General features: G+C 35.7%; 1 protein-coding gene across 1 annotated transcript in view; it reads left to right on the top strand.

Moving 5' to 3' along the window:
• Positions 1–1,649: 1,649 nt before the first annotated feature.
• The window catches only part of POU6F2 (POU class 6 homeobox 2), a 362,572-nt gene continuing 352,646 nt past the window's right edge, over positions 1,650–11,575 (top strand). The window contains exon 1 of the mRNA XM_067550434.1: positions 1,650–1,678. The gene's annotated coding sequence lies outside the window, so the exon portion shown is untranslated. The remainder of the gene's footprint in view (positions 1,679–11,575) is intronic.

The following is an 11,575-nucleotide window of genomic DNA, read 5'->3' as shown; positions in this document are numbered from 1 at the left end:
AATCTTAACTCAGAAGAGAAGATATATGAAACAAACTGCTTCCATTAGAAAAAATGGTAATGTTTGCCATCATAAGTAACAACATTTTATGTCAGTTCAGTGGAGCAGTGAATGAACCAAAACTCTGCTAACCTTCAAAATGGAAAGGATTCTGTGAGTAGGATTTACATAGTTTGAATATTTTATATTTTGAGTGCTCATCACAGTTCACACAAACTAATACTTAAATATATATTTTCAGTCAGTAAATGTTGAACGCTTGATGATGAGATGCAATGAGGACTATTTTAAGCTTATAGTTAAGGGTACCAGTTTCACAGCCATTTTTTTCTTCTTGTAGTTTTTACTGGTTTCAGATTACTTGTACGTGTATATAAGAGGCACAGCAAAACTGTTCACTTTGACAAAAAAGAAACTTAAGGAAATCAGTCAATCCTACAGAAGAAGAAGGGAGAAATAAATAAAAAGAGAGAGACTGTGAGAGAACACAAAGGGTTAAAGTTCTGACCACTGTATGCATATATAAAATTATCACATTACCTGGAAAGTTTAGGCTTAAAAGAAAGCATCATTTTAAAATACCTGTTAGGTTTATTAAATCTTTAGGCTGAAGATTACAGCAAGTGTTTTGTCTTTGGTGAGTAGCTGTTTGTCTCACTTTATTTACTTGGTATTGGGTATTTGTCAATGTCATTTCATATCTGCAGAAAATTCATAGGTTATATGGAAGTATGTATGTGGGTGAGTGTGCTGAAGGTCACATGACTGTTTCATCCTATTTGGTGGAGCAGCTTGACTTTTTTCCCTTGCTTTTGGTGATGGTTGTGAGTGCAGAAGTTGATTGACAGATGCATGCCAGAAACCCCCATTCTCCTTTTCAAAGACTACATATGATGGATTGCGATCTTTCAGCTCAGCAGGACACAGGGACCATGCAAGCTGTAATTGGTCAGGTATGGAGTCAGCCATTTCTCAACTCCCCTTTTATTTTTTTTTTCACAAGGGTCTAACCATATGATTCACATAATTCATATTTACAGTACCATCTTTCTATCTGTATCTTCAGCTACCGGCAAGTGTAGTGCTGAAAGTGAGAAAGGCAAAAGACCATATTAATCTGGACAGGGAATCACTAGTTAAACCTAAAAATGTCATGCTTTGCTTTAATAATCCCAGTTTATAATTTAGTCTGAGCTTTGCCAATATCTATTTATTCATTTACCTTTGTATTTTGTCTAAAGATACTGAAGTAGAAGAAGTGAAGAGTAAAAGTGTTGTGTTTACTAAGGAGTTGCCTCATATTTTTCTAATGCTGTTCATTATTTCTATATTGGTTGTATTTTTATACTAGAGGCTGTGGATTTTTTTGCTTTTACTCCTAACCCAGATAATGTGTGATTGAGCCTGGTAAATGTAGTAGACTTTGCTGCTGCAGAGGGGCAGCCTGCAAATTAAACACTGCCACAATCTGAAAGGTCCAGGTGGTCTGCTCGTGCTTCCTAATGCAATCCAGCACAACAGCTTTAATAAACAGCTCTATTTAGTTCTCCCTCCCTGTATCCAGGGAAGTGAACTGGTCTGGGGCTGCTGTGATGAAATGCCAGAAGAATATCTCTCTGAGGCCTCACAAGCTGATTTTTAGAGCTTTTCCGTTTTGTCGTCTTTGTCTTCCAAATGGGTCAGTGAGTCCTTCTCTTTCTGTTTGTATGATTTCTGATTAGTCTGTAGTTTTTATGTGTGTGTTTTAAATGTTGTGTTTTGAGCTTAACTAGAAGAGAGAAGAATCATTGTCTTTTCATTTGCCTTCAAATAATAACCTGAAGTGCTAGTGAAAGAAATTAGTGTCCTGCTGCATAGGAAGGGCTGTTTCCTTATGGAGTGGGAAGAGGGTGTCTGATTTTTTGCTAACAAAATTTTAAGTACTCAACACTTTCTCATTAACCATTAACTCATAAATCAGTCTCTAGTAAACGATATTTATGAACTCTCAAAAGTTTATTTTTTTGCATATGTTTACAGTATAGCGAACACATGCTGCTAAAGTGATGACATAGTATTTGTGTTCCCTGTATGTTAATACAGTGGTGGAAAAAACAGATTTTACTATTTTCAACTAAATTACAGCAAAGCAATGAAGTCTCTCAAAGCATATGGTTTATTAATACCATCGTATGCAATATTGCGTTTTTAGATGGGAAATGTCAGATACCTAATATCATATTTGCCACAGACTTGTATTGCTTTAAATATTTAAAAAATAGAAGATACATTTTTATTAAAAATCCTCCAAACATTAACAGCTTTCTATTAGGCAGGCATATACTTAAAAAGTGGCACTTATTTGGCAATATAAAATTGCCTGAAAAAATATATTTTGGAGAGTGCTAATTACCTTTGGTGGCAAATTGTTCAGGGTTATATAAATATAGTTAGTGATATTAAAGCAAATGTAACAGTAAGGATTTACATATGTACTGTTGACAGAAAATGTAACTTGAAGGCTTGAAAAATCGTAAAGCTTCTGATAGCTGCAGTATCCTCTTTAATGTAACTTTTTCCATGTAAGTTAGCTATATTTTATTTAATGCTTGTTTTATCTATGAAAGTGCTTTTTGACAATGCAATGAATATGAGCATGTTTCTTTTGTGTGTAATGTTCCATTTTCCTCAATTAAAAACAAAGTTAGGTGAATGTCTGAAAAAATATTTACAGTGCGGTGTTGTATGTCATTTCCCAAAAATCAGTAACAAAAGTATGCACTTAAAAACACGTTTCACAATTTTAGGAACTAACTTTGTTTTTTTGTGTTAGATCAAGTGTGTTGTTAATCTAGTCACTTATACAGCTTATGTGTGAGTTATAAGTGTGTTCTGAGCCTTTTTGCATATGTATGTGTGGATGTATGTGCATATTTGTGTATGTGAATACACACACTTGTGTGTGTGTGTGTGCACATATGCACAATATTTTGAAGTATATTTTATTTTTCATAAATTCTTCTTCTTAATTGTTTATGAATAGCTACATGTTAATGCGGAATAAACAGCTACAAAATTTAAAAGATTTATCCTTTGGTTAGAACTACTGATATTTATTTTTGGTTTGTTAAATAAAATACATTTTAAAATTAGGAAGCATAAAACAATCATTGTAATTAGCTTATTTTAATGAAATAGAAATATTAATTTTGCTCTGGTTTAAAACATTCAGTTGATAAAAGCAGAAAATAACTATCAAATGACATGGCCAAGATTCTATAAAATCTCTCCAAAAGTTACATATATATCCTTTATTATTGATAAATAATAAAGCTTTGAATATTCTATACAGACCAATATTTTAAAAAGTGACTCTTTCATTTGCTGCCACCATAGTGCTGGAAAAAGTTGTTCTTATGAGTTGTTAACTTTCAAGGCCCAAAAATTAAAACCTTACAGAAATGTTTATCATTACATCTTTTCATTTTGGAGTACTATTTCTCTCTGGCTATGGGAACCAAATTCCGTTTTGGCTGAGCCTGCAGTTCTAATTTTAATTTTAAATGCCTTCTTAATTGCTACATGTGGAATGCAAACATGCATAATTAAGAATGCAAACTATGTGTACATCTCTACGCAAATACAGATCAGAAACACTAACAGTTATTTGTAGTTCAAATACAAGTCTGTGGACAGCACAGGAGTGCTAATAAATAAGCTGATCTGCAAGCACTCTCAGCTCAAAGTACTTGTTTATTATTAAATGCATTCCCACTTTTCTTTTTATGTTGATTTCGTCTATCTCCAAACACCAGTGCCCACCGTGGCTTCCACTGGTGATGGCAATAGTAGGCATAATATTGCAGTGCTAACCATTATCTAGTAACTGGATGTATGGGCTTCCAGAATTGCTTATATACCTTCCCTCTTGATTTTAACTCCCCCAAGCAAGCAATTAAGCAGCCAAGTACTCTGAAGAACAACCTCTTTGCCTAGTATGTCAAGATCTAGAAGCTCATTGCTAAGTGTGAGTTTGATTCATAACTGGAGTGTTTGTTATCAAACCCTGATCTTTGACAGCTACCTTCCTTACATGCTGAACCATAATACTAATTATTATCTCTTTAAAATTATTCTCCTTTTATCCTTTTACATGAACATTTAAGTAGATTCTGAACCAGCCTTCTCCCTTTACCCTGAGACCAGGCAAACTGGTTACTAACTGTGTCATCTAATTATTCTAATTATACTGTATCTTTCTACCTTGTGTGTTCACTAAATCTTTACTGCACCTTTTTTTCGCCCCCCCTTTTTTGTTGCAGACCTGAGCTTGTGAGTGACAAGTTAGTTCATCAGCATTACAGCCCTCCTGTTTTTGTCTCATCTCATGCAGACAGGTCACTGTGTCCAATCACCCTTCTGGCTTTGCTGTCCCCAGGGGAACCAAGGGCCAGCCTGCCATCTTGATCCAGAGGCCTGAGGGCCCAGGCTGGCTGCACATTTGTGTTCACTGCTTTTTGGAAATATAGCAGAACAGAGGGATGTGAAATTAGATGGTAATAAAAAAACAGGTGAAGTAAATTAGGTGAAAATCTTCAAATATGCAAGAGTTTGTCAATAGTATTAGTATGTTTTAGTTTCCTTTCTAAACATCAGCCAAGTTTCTCTATTTCAATGGTATCCTCCCATATGGTCTCATAATCTAACAAATGTTATTTATGCAAGAATAAACACATGCTCTTGTTCCATAGAGAGTTCTGCTCAGAAGACCAATTTGTGAGATTGGTATGTTGATACAGCATAGCTGGGACCTCTTTGGTTTTTAGGTTTTGTTTTTTTTGGTTTTGTTTTGTTTGTAATTATTTTATAGCAATGGGATATAGGTGCCTTGGAAAAGAAGCCATTCCTTTCAGTGACTCACTGGTCACTTTTTAGAAGATTGATCTAAGGGTCCAAATTAGTGGCTTTTGTTTTGTTTTTTTAATGCTGATTGATGCATTTCCAGCCAGCTAATTTTTAACCAATGAAGAGGATATCTATATTTGTAGTTTGTCTTGAATATTCATGATTAAACAATTCCTTGAGTACTACTACAGATAATCTTTTTTCTGTTCAAATGCACATTCCCATTTCTAATCTGAAGAACACATAAAACTTTATTTTAAACTAAAATAATCTTATACATTTAAGCATTATAAATTTATATTAAAATCATTTTATGAATGAGCCCTTTTGTCTACATTTTGGCCCATCTCCTATTCTCTCTGACAAAATTAGTCCCACTGCGGTGAGTAGGACTACTTGCATGAGTAGGGTATTTGATTGACTGTCTATTTACTGAACAACTAGCGGAGACATCATTGTCCTATATGGCTACCAGCAGTTAAGTTCTGTAGCTGGAGAGAGCAAGTGAGATGCTTATGGACAGGTAGACATTAAATCTTGCTTTCAGTAGTGCTGAAAACAATGTAAATAGAAGGAATCATGTCTAAAAACATATTTTTAATATTTATGAACACCCTGGTACTCTATTAATGAAGCATTCCATCTCCACAGAAACACACTGTTTTATATGCTTTCCAGTACAGTGTGTCCTTAAGAATTATTATTGGAAGGAGATGCAGGAATGTGGCTGTAGTATTTTACAATATAAATATTTGTTGTAGAGGAGTTTGGATCTAGTTAATTTAATATATGTAAATTCTTTGGTCCTAGTCCTGGATTCCAGCAAAAGGCTGCATTTCACTGTTGGCTTTTTCTTTTACAGTGCAAAAGATGCATTTTTTTTTTATCATTTTCTTTCATGTTTAAAATTATTTTCTTGCTTCCCCCCAACATCATCTTTTAATTGATATCAGTCCTCTAAAAATGTTCTTATCAGTATTTTTGTGTGTGTAGTGCATTTCTTTTTCTCTCCTTTTCGTCCTGTGTTGTGTTGTCTAGCCTATTACTTGATGTTGAACCCATTTATGAAGTCAAATGTTTTAAAAGCAGCGATTTAAAGTGCACACATATTCACCATTATTTTAAACCTAAAAGAAAAATAAAGCACAGGACATGACCTTTAAATTGCGGGGCATGCTACAATCCTTCAGTAGTGTAGATGTTTATCTTCTGGCAATGCATTTACATTCAAGTACCTTTGCTGTAGTTCCTTGATTCTAGCCTGATAAACTAAATACCAGTTTGGGTCCCTTTTCCTATGTATGGTACATGGAAGTGACTGTGCTGAGTCTCTTATCTTACACTGACCTGTAGCTGTAAAAAGGCTTTTATTTTTTTGCCTCTGATCTGGACTGAAACTCAAATTGAAGAAAAGAAAAGACAGTTGAAGACAAATGTATATAGTATTTCCAACACAATATGAGGGGATGGTAAAATATCTCTGTGCTGGTGAAGAACTTCTCTTGGCGGTGCATGTTTGTAACACCTCTTATTACCCTATAATTACAACAGCTGTGTTGCTGTGTCAGTTCTGGGGGTTGGTGGGTGGGGAGGAGTGTCTCACTCTGAGAGGCGTTGATTTCGTTGAAGCATGCGCGGAAGTCTCAATGAAGTCAATGGGAATTCAGCACATGCTTTAAGTTAAAAATGTGCTTCAGTGCCCTGCTGTGTTGGGACCCAAATCCTTACTCATGCGAGTAATCCTTAGTTGCTCAAGTAGTTCTATATAACACTGAACTCAGGGTACTACTCACATGAATAACAGTACGCAGGATCAATCCCTAACTGCCTATTAGGTAACTGTCATTGCTCATAAATACAGGGAAGTCTAATTTAAATGCCAGCTAAATAATTACAATACAAACTGTTGTGTAATTAGAGGTGACCATTAGGCTTAAAGAGAATAATTTAAAGCTCTTGAACATTTTTATTTTTCAAGTATGTCAGGGCTACAGGTAAATGGACTATAGCTTCAGGCTTTTTGTTTTATCGCTGGCTTTGAAATGTCTGTGATATGTAGGACTATGTCTTCAAAAGAGAGAGATTAGCTGTTGATATTTGCTACTGATTCTCTGTTGACTGGTAGTGCAGTTGCATAGGGAGAGTTTTATCTAACTGTGAGATCAAAAGAAAATTTTGAAGATCAAGAGACTGTTCTAAATTCCTAGCTATTTTGAAAGTGGCAGGAGGAGGAGGATTGCTTTATACCAAAGCACTCTTTTCTTTCCAATGGTGTAAATGAATTTTCTCAAGCAATTTAAAATAAAGATCAAAATTACTTCAAATGGATAATTCCACTATTAAAGATATCTGCACTGGTCACGTCTTTCATACAATTTCCTAACAAAATTAAGACTTGACCCTGCAAGCCCTTCTTAGGCACAGTCTTAATTTTACTCTCATGAGTAAACCTACTGACCCCATTGGGACTGATCATGGGCTTAGAGGTAAAGCATGTGTGTGTTTGCAGGGTCGGGGCCTTATAGCCTGATCTTGCAAACTGTTACCCACAGGAGTAGTCGCATTGCTGCGCTGCAAGCCGTCGCTCATGGAGTAAGGTTTCACTCTGAAGTCCTGATCCTGTTACTATCAGTGACAGTTTTCCTTTCACTTTTCATTCTAAAGCAATCTGCAGCCAGCTTTGTAAGTAGAAAGTCTTGATCCTGCAAATTTGTATCCACGTGAGTTATGTGATTAGTCCTGTTGATAGCACTTGGACTACTTCCTAGATATGGTCTACACGTCACTGCGGGACTGGGCCCTGTGTTAGGAGTAGCTGACAGACAGCAAAGGGCATTCCAAAGAGAAACAGGTCCTTAAGCGAAAGGGAAAAAAAGGTAAAAACAAACCACATGCTATTTCTCTCACTGCTTTCATCAAGGAAATTTTTGTTTTTACAAATTTCAAACATTTTCAGGGATCTCATGCTCTTGTATTTAGGAGACATAATCGAGCTGTGTAATGGCACTTGCAAAACGGAAGTAATAAGGGCACAAATAGAAGGCAAAAGTGCTTTTTCCCTGCTATGGAAGCAAGAGAAAATAACAGAGCATGAACCTTTTAAAGCAAATTAAGTAAACTGTTGTTAATATGATGCAAGAGAGCTGCTGTTAAACATATTACAGTAGATAATTATTGATATCTCAGACTATTGTCCATTTTACTAAATTGTTTACTTCTCTAACTGCCTTCCTGCTTACTGGGCCGGCTTTTGAGCTAAAAGCTAAGTCAGCTTTTACTTAGGCTTTACTGTGGCCTTACTCACAATGAAGTAAATAGGAGTTTTACTGGAATAAAAAACTAAATACGAATTTGAGGATTTAGCCCATATTTGGAAGATACATTATTTGTAAAAAAACCAAAACAGATAGGCTAAGACTAAAGCAACAATATTTATGATTGTTCAGAGTGTGGCTTCAGTCTTGTTCTCATTGACCAAAAATCCCATGGTCCTGAGTGGGAGCTGATTCATCCCTATTACTGTTTATCCATAATATCATGCAGATTCTTTGGTGCTCAATTTTCTTATACATCTCATGGTAGGGAATTTTGCCTGAGTTTACACTGAACCATAACTGTAAAAAAGTGGGTAAAAGTGTAAATAGCATTGATTATTGTTTTTTTTAAAGGCAATGTTTCCTTTCAACAAGTAAGTAGTAAATAACAGACGGTAATGACTCTTATGTAGTTCTTAGTATTGGGCCAAACCCTGAGAAGTGCTGAATACTTGCAAAACACCTGCAATTCCCATTGATTTCAGTAAGAATTGCTGTTGCTTAGCAGAGACCCAATCCTGAAAGTTCTGAATGTTACTTAGTCCCTTTTTCACAAGTCCAGGCCTTAAAAATCTCAATAGGGGAAGCTTTCATTTATTTTTTTATTTTGATCAGATAGTTACCGAGTGATGGAGAAGGAAAAATAGAAATGTTTCTTGTTCTTAAAATAAAATTAAAGGAAATCCTCGCTAAAAGAGGAGTGGTTAGTACTGGTATATTAAGCTGCTCTAGGGAAATACAACCACTGTGGGATTCCTTGCCAAATATTTTATCTTCTCCACACTACGTCCATCCCACTCTGTGTACAAAAGGTGCATCACAGTCATCAGATAGATTATACAGAGCAGAAATAATATCTGCAAACAAGACTCATTCAGAATAAAGGTTGAAAGTTATAGCAAATGTAAAAGTGGCTTCTAACATGGAGGAATAAAGCAGAGAACATCAAACTCATTTCATTTAGTGTCGTTCATGATGATTTATCATTATAGTCAGGGCAAACTGTGGTCTCAGAGCTGAAACAATTTTATCCATTTTTTTTTTTTAAAATACAGAATGTTCCAGCTTGGTTCTTATGTCCTTAGGGTTTCAATATTGAATTCAGAATCAGGAAACTTAATCTTGCCGCCAGATTTGACAAGATGCTGGTTGAATGGTAGGCAGAAATGATGGTTTGTGGGGTGTAATGCCCAAGGTCAGACATGAAAAAGGGTAACAGGGTTTTTCCACAAGGTTTGAATGTAGTATTTACCTACCCTCATGTCCCCACCAAAAAAAGGCAAGAATTTCTTTTTGCACAAAACAATGATCAAGGTTCAAAGGTTTCAAATCCACGCTGAAGATATAAAGTGAGCACTCTTTAAAACAAATATATGAGGAGAGTAACTGCTCTGAACATTAAGTTGACTATTTCTTTCTGTGATGTTACTTACTTAGGTGCTGATCCTGCAAGCTTTGAGCAGGAGGTTGGACTAAATGACCTCCTGTGGTCTCTTCCAATCCTAATCTATGATTCTGTGGTCTGTAATTCACACAAACAGTTCCAATGACATGAGTGGGGCTGCTCACATGAGTAAAGCTACATATGTGCTTAAGTGCAGGCAGAATTGAGGCCTTGGAACCAAATCAGCATGAATAGAATTTGTGCGCACACGCACAACTGAGGGCACAAATTGGCCCTCAAACCCCAAGCAATTCAGCATTTTAGGGTTTGGGGTAGCTTGTGACAATTGATACATTATATTTGAAATCTAAGAGAAGTAATTTATTTTTTGATGTTCCAAAAAATATAACATCTAGATTTTGAGTGGACAAATTAAAAAATTACAAGATTTGAATCTCTTCCCTGCAAACATTGTCTTCAGTTTACTATTAAACTCACACTTCTCAGAAAAAGGGGAAGCTGAAGGTAGTTCCAGAATTAGAGAATTAGTGTTGCTTTATGAGATGCTTCAAATAATGGTTAGAAGCACTATGGATGTTCTGAAAATCTTTGTTCTCTTCTGTTCAGATTCTGATGCTGTGTGCATCACCGTGGTTATTAAATCTCAGAGTTTATATTCTGTAATTTAGTGTTTTCTAAACCCGTAAACCATCATTTATTTATTTAAAAGGTTCTATCCAGCAATGGATTGTATTGTGAAGCACGCTTTGACTCTTTCATGAAGAACACTTTAGGAATGCATGCGGTTGTTGTAGCATTTCTTTCTTTTTACAAAGCCACACAATATTTTATTAAATTAAGCAGTTCATAGAGGACTGGTGCTTTTAACGTGGCCAGTGTGTTGAGAAGAGAATTCATAGATTTACTATACACCATGATGTCATTCACTACAGAAACAATTGGAAGCTTATTAGGCTATGTACATAGATTTCTACTCTGGCACCAAAAGACATCTGAAAGGGTACTGTTTTTCCTTTCCCAAGAGAAAAGAAAAAAAAATTAAAGACAATTTTCTTTAAAAAGTGGATGGTGGCAGTATATTCTAAGGGTCTGGTTCTGATTTCAATTTTGCTGGTATAAATAAAGAGTAACTCCATTGAAGTCAATTGAGTTACACTAGGGTAAACATGACCAGCATCAGTTTCTAAACTAGTAAGTTCAAATTTTGCAGTCCTTACTCATGGGTTGTCTACATGGTTCATCAATGCTCACTACAGGAGTGTGACTTCCCTAGTTCATTTTAACATTAGAGAGTAATTTTAGTGAGCACCAGCAGAGTCTACATGGACCAGTTAATGCACTTTGGAAATCACACCCCTGTAGTGTGCATTGCCCTTCTGTGTAGACAAGCCCTCCAGCAAATCTGCCACTGAAGCCCAGGGGACTGATTGATTATGGTGGACTTTATGATTTGACCCACAAACAGACCAGCAAGGCCCAACACTAAGTAGGAGGCTGGGATGTCAGAAAGGAACACCTTGTGCTACACCAGTTGATTGATGTTAATTATGGCAGATTGATGATTCTCCATCAAAGGCATTATGATTGAAAAAATAATATGTTTTAGAGCTAACTGTTCAACAGATGGCCATGGTTTAATTGATTACATTTTTTAACCCCCTTGCTTCAATGTTGTTTCCTAAGATAATTGACAAAAGTTTATGTTTCCAATGCATTATTCTCTTAGTTCTCCCAGATTAGTGAAAAAGAAACTGGATAAAATTCATGGGAATTAATGTCAGCTAAATTCCTTCTTTCAGTACTTTATATTGTCAGATCAGTTCTTGAATAATCGAAGGGTGAATACAAACACCAAACCAAGAAAGGAGAAGTGAATCAAAGCTAAGCAAGAAAACATCACTAATGTTAATAAGAAACATTTTAAAATTCAGAAAAAATATTGAAGTAGCCATTTTTTCAGGTATGGGGTTCT

Source organism: Emydura macquarii, unplaced genomic scaffold (assembly GCF_026122565.2).
Source record: "Emydura macquarii macquarii isolate MOO-44397 ecotype Brisbane River unplaced genomic scaffold, CSIRO-AGI_Emac_v2 contig_1263, whole genome shotgun sequence".
Lineage (NCBI taxonomy): Eukaryota > Metazoa > Chordata > Testudines > Chelidae > Emydura > Emydura macquarii.
Note: the sequence above shows the minus strand (reverse complement) of the source record. Positions and strands in the feature narration are given on the sequence as shown.